Below are 9192 nucleotides of genomic sequence, written 5' to 3' on the forward strand. Positions count from 1 at the left end.
TTAACTGAGATTCTAAAAGAAAATAGTGATCCCAATTCACCTAGATGGTTGACTAAAGAAGGTAACAAGGCTTAGTGTTAGAAAGTATAGTCTGGCATCAGCAGATGTTATACTAACAATACAATACCATGGAAAGCTTATGCTGTTTCCCCAGCCAAAGTGTTAAATCCTTATTTTAGCAGTAGTCTATATGGTGCTGAAATAGCACATAGAATCTGGGAGATATTTTGACAGAAAACAAAGTGTAATACTGTTGTGCCAGGTTTATGGATTCCCCGAGACTAACCCAAGGAGTTGACACTTCTGATGCAAAGGAAAAAGGTTGTGTTAGTCCAGGCTTGTCAGATTGGATTTCTTTCCATGATGGAGGAGATGAGATATCCACCAACAAAATAAAGAGGGGGGGGTGTTAAAAAGGGGGCCACAAGTTTCAGTTTCCATGGTTACTTAGGGTCATATAATATCTGGAGTAAAACAGTAACTATATGTTTTGGGCTAGATGTATCTGAGTAAGATAAGACTTACAGAGTTATTGAGGCTACCAGGGTCTGTCAGTTAGTCCCTGGGCCAGAGAATCTTTACAACTGGCAGAGGACCTTTGTGACCTACAATTAGCAAAGGAATGTTAACAGGAGTGGTGGACAGCTGCCTCCCCTTCTCTGAGAGCAGGGGCTCAGGCACCCCTGATTTAAGGAGTTAAATCTTCCTTTATCATTAAGTTGCCTCTCTCTGTATAGATTTAGGGTTCAGGTTTTTAAACTTTTAATTTTATCTTTTAATTCCTCAATACATGTTGCATATAGCAAGCAACAAGTTGATTGTTTCAGAACAGTGATTTGTGGACAACTGATTTGCTCAGTTTTCAGGGAGAATTGATAATCAGTTTATAGCTCATAGGCTGTTAAAGTTTGAGCGAATACATCCTTTTATGTTCTCCAAAATAATAAAACATAGTCCTGTAAAAAATGTTGTGCTAGTTTTTACTAATGGTTATTCTAATGGAAGAACGACTTATGGTATAGATTGTAAGAAATATGTAGAGCAAACATCTCTGTCTTCAGCTCAGATAGTCAAGTTATGAGATGTTACAATGGTTCTTCAACTTCTAGAAAATAATTCACTTAATTGTATAGTGACAATCATTATGTTTTTAAATCTCCTCAAATAATAAGGACAGTTCAGTACATTAAAACTAACAATGATCAGGTTAAAAAATTATTTAAACAAATTCAAAATACAATTGCCATGTTTTGTGGGTAATATAAGAGCTCATTCAAACCATCCCAGCCTATTGGCTAAGGGAAATGAGTCAACAAACAAACTAACATAGTTGCTCACTTTGATTCTGGTGGAGAAAGCTCTTCAGTCTCATTAATTTTCATCATCAAAATAACAAAAGTCTAGGAAAGCAATTTGGTTTAACCATAGAGACTGCTTATCAAAATTGTCAAACAATGAGATGTGCCCACAATAATTATCTGTAACTAATTTAGGAGTGAACCCTAGAGGCCTACTTCCTAATCATGCAATAAATTTATACATTTATGTTACAGAATTTGACAAGTTATAATATGTACACATTGTATTCAGGTTTTTTGATGGCCACCACATAAACTGAAAAGGTTATCAAGCATATGATAAGTCACTGTTTAAAATGTTTTGCTTACATGGGAGTTCCAATGTTGATAAAAAATATACAATAAGTCTGGATATTCTAATAAGACATTCAGCTACTTTGTACTCAATAGAAAATCAATCACCAGGTATTCCTTACAATTCTCAGGGAATTTTAGAGCATGCTCATAGCTCCTTAAAATACAACTTCTAAAAACTAAAAAGGGGGGAGTAATAGTAATGTCACTAAACCCCACCTGGTAAGTTTTTACATGTGAAAATGAAATGGCTTCTTCCATGTTGTCTACAAATTGGACAGGGTTATATGTATTAGCCACACTTCTCCCAGATGTGGAGTTTATTCCAGGAAGTGAGACCATAGATTATCTTATTCCTAGACATAAGAGAGCCATCTAATTCATCCCCCTGTTAGTGGGACTTGGAGTATCGGTCCTTAGCCACTGGCTCTGCAGGCATGGCAGTAGCAATTCAGACATACTCCAAAATGAACGTTAGTCACATGCTGCCTACAAAAATGGCTATAAAACCACCTTTGTCTCCACATGATGTATTAAATCCTGCAGCCTTCATTTTAAACTTTGAAAATGTGGATGCCAGCAAAACAATCTGCTACAGACAGATTCTGGCATGATGGAACTCGAGCATCTGTCAGATAAAACATCCATACACGAGACAGTGGAAAAGACCCAATTTGGGGGGGGGAGGGAATGTTTGTGTTTTCTTACAGGAAAAGAAGAAAGCTTTGTGGCTGCCAACAACTTGGTGGGATGCATGGAGTGAGGAAAAAACCGGACCTGAAACCATGGAAAGCTGTCCAAACCAGCTCCAGTGAAACATGCTGAACCAGTGTTCCTGACTGCACAGTCCCCGCCCCTGCCCAGTTTCCAAATTGCCTCAAGCCATCCTCACCTCTGCAACCTCACTCTCTTCTAGTATACTAACTCCTCCTCTTATCTGATCCCTGAGAATGGTAAGCCTGTCAAGCATGGCCTTACTACCTGCTAAATTCTGCCCCTATGTTTTACATTATAGTTAAATTAGTTCCCTGCCTTGACTATTATTCTAAGCACGACGTGCTTTTGGGGCTGGGATCCACAGGAGCAGGCACTAGGATTTCATTCCTTGTGCTCTCTAACAAGGAGGAATCTGTTCAGCCCTTAAAGAAGAATGCTGTTTCTATGTTAACAAAACAAGGAGAGTCAAAGATAGCATGAAGAAAAACAGAGAGGGTATAGAGAAAAGAAAGAGAGAGGGAGCAACAGAAGAGCTGGTATAATTGGTTTTCTACTTCTCCCTGACTATCTACCTTATTGCCCAACATTTTGCTCCTGCCCCCTTCTTTAGGCTTTATATTGCTTATTTATTTTGGCCCATGGGCCCTTAGGTGCGTGACAGACTTTATTAAACAGCAAATGGATAATCATGTCACAAAGCCTATCCAGATCCATTATCAGAGGCTGGCCATGAAGGAGAGGGGTCCTTATCTGAAGGCTGATGATAGTAATGGCAAGGAGGAAGGTGAACTTTGCCTAATGTTCCCAGTCTCCACATAGCAAATGGAAACAAAATCCCCTGGGGCACATAATCTGCTCGTGACCCACCCCCTGCAGCCCCAGCCAGGGGCCTTGGAAGGCCCCTTTACCCACAAAATAAATAACCACCACTATTGATGGATGACCATGGACGGGCTCCCTTCTGATGCCCCCTCCCCCAAGACAGGAGCTTTGAAGGCTGGCAAAGTAATCTGATGAGAGGTAAGGGGTGAAGCCTCTCAGATCAATCCTAAGACAGACTCCATCATCTTTTTGGTTTTGGGGGGTAACTTATACTCCAGCTACACCTATTTTCTGTTTAACCAGAAAGGGGGAGATGTCAGGGACCTCCAGCCATCAGTCAGCTAGGCTGTATCATGTACTCATAGAGACAACATGACACTAAGACCACCCTGCCACCCCTTCTGACATAAAGCAAATTCCAAGTAACAAGCCTGGGGTTTACCAGTCAGTTAAAGATTAGCTTAATTGGAAAAACTACAAGGTCCTCAGGAAACAGGCCTGAGCATCAGTAAATTACAATAGATAGGATCTGATCCTGCTGTCAGGTTAGCAAGAAACATAGGAATTCCTACCCCTGACCTCTTGCCCTGTAGATTAGGTAGCCAGGCAACGCAGCAGACCACCTCTCCCACTGACCTCTTGCCCCTGCAGCTGCAAGTACACCTTCCCCCTTTCCCTCCTCAGTTCTCCTATATAAATCCCTTGGCATAAAAGTTGTCACCTTCATCAGAATCCTGTCTTGGCATCCATTCCTGTATCCCCTGTCCTCCATCTTTCTCCTAGGTGTCCACCAGACCCACGTTGAATGTCCTGTGGGTTGGGACACTGAGATATGTTGATTTCCCCACCCCTCTGCTCTTCCTGCATTTTCAGAGAGCAGATAACACCAATGTCTGTTTTCCAATTAAGATATTCCAGATTTACAGACCTGCACCTTCATGAACACATAAGAGATGTAAGAGACTCCTGTTCTCCACTCTTATCTCAAAGAAGCTTCTTTTGTGGAGCCCTTCAACTAGGGGAGCACTGTTTGGCACCCCAAACATAGTTGGATGATTGTGATTACCTCACAACATGAGAATAGGCTTGATCATGAGACTATGTCTATGAAAAAGAACACATAACAGGTACACCCCACATTTTTCATTGGGATGCAGAGCACACAAAACCATCAGTAGTCTGTCATATGTGACAATGTGGTCTGACCACAGGGATAACCTGTCAACCAGCCCATGCCACGGACTCTGTGGAAACTTCTCAATCATGTGGGACATTCGACATTAGTGTTAGGGTCTTACAGCCCCTGTCCATCATAGACACAGTAGTCAATGTAAAGGTAAGTGCTGGACCAGCCCAGGGCACCATGGAGTTCAGGGAGTGTCCTGTCAATAAGCTCCTTGGGTCAGCAAAGTCTTCTAAGCAACAATGGATGATTTTCACAGTTTTGGCCATGGGGCCTTGGAAGTGGGGAAAATGACAAACTGTGTGTGACTGTTACTTCATGATCTATTCCATGTCATTGTGAAGCTGAATAGGGGATGGGATGGGCATGGTCAGAGAACTTAGTCTAAGTACCATGTAAGTAGAGAACCCGGGTCATATGTCTGGACATCTATCCTCAAAACAAAGTCTGTCTAGCCAGGGCCAATGAGAGATAACCTTGTCCTAAGAGACAAGGTTAGAGAATCCATTAGGGACCCCATCCAATGAGCCAGGTCACTTCCTTTCAAAGCTTCGAGGGCACGAAGCCTCACCTTCCCTGGTGTCTTTCCTCAGTAATGCATATGGTCACTTCTCTGCCCCCTTTAGTCAGCAAATCCGCACTGCTTGCCTTAACACAAATAAAGACACAAGGTTTTTTTGGACATACTTCCTGATTCCCCATGCTGCTCACATACAAGAGATGGATAATAACCTTTGTCTTCCTTAGTTTGCATGCTCTCATGAGTCCCAAATCTCCATAACACAAGGAACATATTCAACCTCAAGGTTTTTGGCCATACTTCCTGATTCCCCATGCTGCTCACATGCAAGAGATGGATAATAACTTTTGTCTTCCTTAGTTTGCAGGCTCTCATGAGTCCCAAATCTCCACAACACAAGGACCATATTCAACCTCAAGGTTTTCAAGCTTCACTTGCACAGCTGCTACAGGGAACTGACCACCACAAAGGGCCCATGACCCATTGCTCTGTTGACTACAGTAGGCTCCTGAGAGATATCAGATGAGAATCTAGCCATAAACTGTCCCCCTAGAGGCAGGGGTAACTCACTCCACCAACTACTTGGTCTGCAAACATGAGGACATGAGCTTAGAAGCAGTTACTTCATCAAAGCTTTGCACACCAGTGTGAGCATATACTCCACCTCTGTGGAGATGGAAGGGAGAAGTCCTTTCTGATGCTTGTAAAGGTGGTCTAGGCTTATTGACAACCTCCAGAGTCAAGGAGAGTGTCTCAGAAAACCAGGTCATGAGGACACTGAGATCCCTCCTATCACATATGAGTGATCACATGCAAGTGCTCCAGAACACACGGATGAAGCAGATACACACTAAAGATGGGAGGCATGAAGAAAAGGGAATAGAACAAGACATGATGAAGGTTTCATATTTCATGAATAATTGTTCTCTCATGTGGGATCTGTCTCTCAACCTGCAATAATTATGCCTGTGTACACCAGCATTCTAGTGACAGGCTCCTACATAACTGTGGTTTCAATTTACTTTTTGTCTCAGATGAGTCTGTTCTAATCCATGAAGAACTGAAGGGTGAACCCTTGGCAGTAGCCTCTGTGTGACCACCAGAGAGCAGCAACTGTTAACTGTGTGTGGAAGCCATTCCCACATTCACTTAGTACTGTGGACCCTATGGGTCACTTCTGTTTGATGTTGACACATCAGGACTGTATTTGAACCTGGAGCAGTGTTACACTCTCCGTAGTTGCACTAAGATTTCCCTGGCCTGACATGAAAATTTCTTTATTTTATTAAATGTTCACTTGATTTTCATCCTGACCCATATCTTGTCTTTGAAAGAAACCTATGATATCCTTTCTCAAGTAAATTAAATATTGTAGTACAATTCCTCAGATAGGATTTCTAATCCTGAGTGCTCTTCACTGTGGCATGGACTTCCTGGGGCTGTTCCGTACCAAAGCTGTAGTATTGACACTTGTAGCATCTTTTGGGTCAGGGCACCTATATCTGGTTGGTAGCTGTGTTTGAATCCCACAGATATGTCAAGTCTGCAGGTTGTCGGATACCCAATGCTTCTTGATGGCATTGATGTGAGTAGTACAGGAAGGAACTAGGAAGGTCTGCTATTCTCAGGGTCACATGTCACTGGGTTCTCATTGGTGGGAACAACACAGACATTTCCTGGGATGGGCAAATGCAAAGGCGACCTCAAGGGATGTAAATCTTCCAACCAGGTAGGAAACCATTTATAGGTCAATGAGAGAGCCGAGGTCACAGGAGTCCTTCAGTTCAGATGGCCCTGCCTCAGCTGTGCAGCCGTCAGCACAAACCTGCATCAGGAAATTCATACACACAACGACCTCTGAGCAGCTAGAGAAAACATGAGAATGAAAACAAAGGAAGAACACTCAGGAGGGAGAGGCAGGGGGATCTCTGTGAGTTCAAGATATCTACAATGGGAGTTCCAGATAGCAAAGGCCATTACACAGAGAAACACTCTCATGAAATTTCAAACATAAAACAAACAAACAAAAGGAATGGAAAAAAAGCAAATGAAGCTTGAGAGTGATGTCTGCTGACTGCTTTGTAGGCAAGCATGAGACCTGACTTCATCCCTCACCTTTAACAAACAGGTATGCTGGCATATGCTTGGAGTCCCACCACTGACAAGGCAGCAAATACTGATGCTTGGGTCTCACTGTCAGTCCCAGCGTAGCAGAATCACTGAAGCCCATATCAATACTGTCTCCAAAAAACACACAGTGAATGTGTCTGAGGAACAGTGAGGCTTTCCTGTGGCTTCCACATGCACACACAACAAAATAGTGTAAACGGAAACAGAGACAAGTGTGTCTGCACACATGCAATAAGAAACACACACTCATATTCACACACACACACACACACACACAATCATGCAGAGATTCATAAAGCATCATATAAACTTTTTCGGTATGGTTTGTGACTCTCAAGGTCTTGTTTATTGAGTCTGTCCTGAAACTAACTGTGTAGAAGAGACTGACTTGTGCTCACAGATATCCACCTGTTTCTGCCTCAGGAGTGTTGGGAATAAAGTCATATACAAAAATCCTATTTCAAACTATTTTTAATTGCAGGGTTTTCATTTATGTCCATTAATGTTTTTCCATGGGTTTCCTCTCCCCTAGAATTACAGACAGTTGTGAGCATCCATGTGAGGGTTCCTGGAATTGAACCCAGATCCTCTTGAAGAGCATACAATGCTCATAACCACTAATTGGTCTCTCCAGGCCTTTTAATGTTATTTTTATTTCTGATTCTTTGGACAGGGCCAGTTGCCTATTCTGAAGCTAAACAAAGGCTCTATGTATCTCATGGTGACCTCAGACACCTTCTCCTTCTGCCTCCACTGCCCAAGTGCTGACCTTACAGGTATTGGCCTGTGTCTTCATCAGTACAGGATACAAACATGTAACAGATTCTGTGGTGTGATGGGGCAGCACTCTGACTGAAGTACATCCATAAACCATTTTATATGGAGTCCTGGTGTCAGGACATGGAAGAAGGAATCTCCTCTGCACTTGGGATCAATGTAAATGCTCTCAATGTATACAGTGTAGAGTGGGTCCTTCGTAGCAGACAGACACACTGAGAAAAAGAGTCAGAAACCTCAGAAATGGTATTACAGGATGAAAAGTATCAGTGGACACAATGGTTGCCTTCAATTCCCAAAGCTCAGAAAAACAAGAGACAGAGTCCCCTCAAAGCCTCAGCTAAGACAATTCCTGGTACGAATGAGGAGGCCAGGAGTCATGCTGAATCCACACAGCCAAACTGCCCGCATTTCATGACAGTTCTGAACAACAGGCTGGAAATTTCTTTGTGTTGTTTATTTGATTCATTATCTTGTGGTCAGTGCATAGGCCAAAGTCAAATTAACACAGATGGACAGGGACCACTTACCCTCTGCCCTGGGAATTGAATATGGACTTCCACATTTTGAGGAACCACCAGTTCATGAGGAAGACACAGAGGAAAATTCATGGTGAATATTGGATTTAAGAAAGTAAGACTAGGGGTTTGTGTTGGTGATATGCGTCAGTCAGCAAAGTCCTAGTTAGAAAACAATGAGGACCTGCATCCTTGTCCAATACCCAGACACAGTGATGGGCACACTACCACACAGTGGTGATTCCTACTTTTGAGATTGTCAGGAAGGTGTCTAGGAGAACTGGTGAGTTCCAAAACTGATGATAGACTGTTTATGAAAAATCAAGGTAGGGGGGGGCTAGACAGATGGCTCGGTGATTAATAACACTAGCTGGACTTCCAGAAGTCCTGAGTTCAATTCCAAGCAACTACATGATAGTTCACAAGCATCTTCTTGCCTGAAGGAATACATGCAGACAGAACTCTATATATAATGAAAAAAATAGAAAAATCAACATGGAAGATCAAAGAAAAGAGAACCTTGAGGTTTACTTATGGATTCTTGAACAACTACACATAGAAATGAGCATATATGTAACACACAACACACCCCAAATTGTGCTCAGAAAGTTTCACGCAACTGGTCAGGATGGAACTGTGGGTGCAGCTCACTATGTCCTAGCAGCCAGTTGAGATTGGAGTCCATGTTCACAGTCAGCACAAGTAGGTTCCTATGTTTGAGTCTGAACCTTTTCTTCATCCAACTAGAATTTAGGACCTATGCACTAGGCAACATCTAGTAAATAATCATGAACACAGACCTGTATATGGTCAACCATTCCAGAATGAACCAGAAGCAACCAATGCATTTGCACATCGATGGTCACATGACCA

This window comes from Mesocricetus auratus, unplaced genomic scaffold (assembly GCF_017639785.1).
Source record: "Mesocricetus auratus isolate SY011 unplaced genomic scaffold, BCM_Maur_2.0 Super-Scaffold_100062, whole genome shotgun sequence".
Lineage (NCBI taxonomy): Eukaryota > Metazoa > Chordata > Mammalia > Rodentia > Cricetidae > Mesocricetus > Mesocricetus auratus.